This window comes from Seriola lalandi, unplaced genomic scaffold (genome assembly GCF_002814215.2).
Source record: "Seriola lalandi dorsalis isolate HSWRI2012SDOR001 ecotype SW California unplaced genomic scaffold, Sedor1 jcf7180002054519, whole genome shotgun sequence".
Lineage (NCBI taxonomy): Eukaryota > Metazoa > Chordata > Actinopteri > Carangiformes > Carangidae > Seriola > Seriola lalandi.
In genome coordinates, this window is record NW_019525072.1 from 2194199 (window position 1) to 2196165 (window position 1967).

General features: G+C 38.4%; 1 long non-coding RNA gene across 1 annotated transcript; it reads right to left on the bottom strand.

Moving 5' to 3' along the window:
- Positions 1-331: 331 nt before the first annotated feature.
- Positions 332-1350, bottom strand: LOC111660630 (uncharacterized). The gene is made up of 3 exons (XR_002761161.2): positions 1220-1350; positions 1084-1130; positions 332-394 (listed from the first exon to the last, which is right to left on the bottom strand). It is a non-coding gene; the product is annotated as an uncharacterized LOC111660630 (long non-coding RNA).
- Positions 1351-1967: the final 617 nt, after the last annotated feature.

Sequence of the window (1967 nt, forward strand, 5' to 3'; positions counted from 1 at the left end):
CACCATGTAACATGCAGAAATGCCATGACCCATACAATCTCTCCTATTTTGAACTAAACCACAAAAGTCTAAATTTTCTGAAGATATATATTGGAGTGTAAATCAACAAAGAAAAAAAGTATGATGTTTAATGGAGGTTTAGTCCTGGAAGATCAGAACACCTCTCTACCATAACGTTGGTCTCATTGCACAGGTATATGCTCCCTAACATTTAAGATGCACCCATGAAATGCAGCCAAATACAAACAAGCAGTGTTTATAGATGTAAACAGATGCAACAAATGCCTTAATAAAAGTCAAACTACCTTGAACTTCTTTCCATCGTCATCTATTTTATATTCCGTGACAGTTTTTATATTTCCTTTGATAGTTTCCTTGGGGGACGGTAGTGTGCCTGTTAAGAAGAACATCCAGTTAAGTCAGTCACATAAGACCTAAACAAAGATATCACAAAGGCAGAGACACTGCTATTCCTACCGTCTTCCTCGAGGCTTTTGTTTTGTTGGTCTGCTATACAACAAACATCCACAGAGAATGTTCAACCAAAGATGATAATGGTGACAAAAGACATTTTCCAGTATTAAATTCGAATAGATATAAATTCATTTTGCCATTATTCCCTAAATACTCTAGGCTGGACAGGCTGTGTCTCATCTTTTGAACACATCTCCAACTCTGCAGCCAAGTGACAATGTGTACATGTGTGACGACAGAAGTATTTCAATTTCCGATTACAAACTTAGCTATGCAGCATATAACGTTAAAATCTAACTAACGCCAGTGACATAGATAACGTGTTAGCGCTAGGCTCGCTAATGCGTAGCTGTCTCTACTAACTGACAGCCTACGTCACTATCCAAAGGACGATCACGCATTTCGTCAAGAAATCGTCAATTAATGTCAGTTATTCAAACGTCTTTAAAAGACTGAATGTCATATACATGCCAGGCTATGTATATATTGGCTCAAATTTTACGCCCGGCAACCACGTGGACGTGGAACCCGCCTAGCCGGCCTCCTCCTCCGGGCTCCAGACTACAAGAGATGTGCTAACTCGGCTAACTCGGCTAACTCGCTCTTTACCTTCATCTCCTTCCTCCTCGACCTGGTCTGCCCAGCTGGGCTTGGAGCTGTGGGAGACAGGTTCATATGCAATATTAAATCGATAAAATACTTCCAGTGTGAGCAGATATTATCAAAAGTTTCTGATAACACTCACTCGTCGTATTCGATCGACGGCATCCTTTCGGCTAGCTTAGCTTCAGGACCGCAAAGAGCGGAGCACTACGAGCCCAGCCGAGCCGCCACTACAACCGCTTCCGGGAGTTTAACTTCGCAATAAAAGTACCACGTTTGTTTATCGTGTAGCTTCACAATAAGAGTCCTGCATTCTGTTACTTAGGGTTCAAAGAATATTTCATGGGTGGGGCTGATAGCAATGTGAAAACATAAATAATATATTCGCTTAATATTGAGATTAAAATATCATCAATCGCATAATCAGAGAGTTTCAACGTTGGACACCTGGCAAAGCAGCACCCCAGGTTTAGGTCATATCATTCAGATGTGCATGATTTGATTGATTACAAAGTTAGAACTTTGTACCTAAAGTATAATATCAGCTAGACAAAATCTAATTTTATGACCATAATTGTTTTTAGTTTATACAGGGTTCATTAGAATTAAAGTTGTGTTATATCCATTGCTTTAATTTGTTTGTTTCTGTCAAGTAATTAATAAACAGAAAACCTTGTATTATTCCATCGTGGCAGTACCATAAGGCTGCAACCAACAACAATTTTTTGTTTTTCTAATTAAGTATATAAATATCTACAGGATCAGACAGGAAGTTGATCAAGAAGATGATAATCAAATGCGTTTAAAATTGAACTCAGACACATTATAGCAACAAAGACATTTTTATTAGACGTTATGTTACGTAGTTAATAATACAGAACTTTAACTTT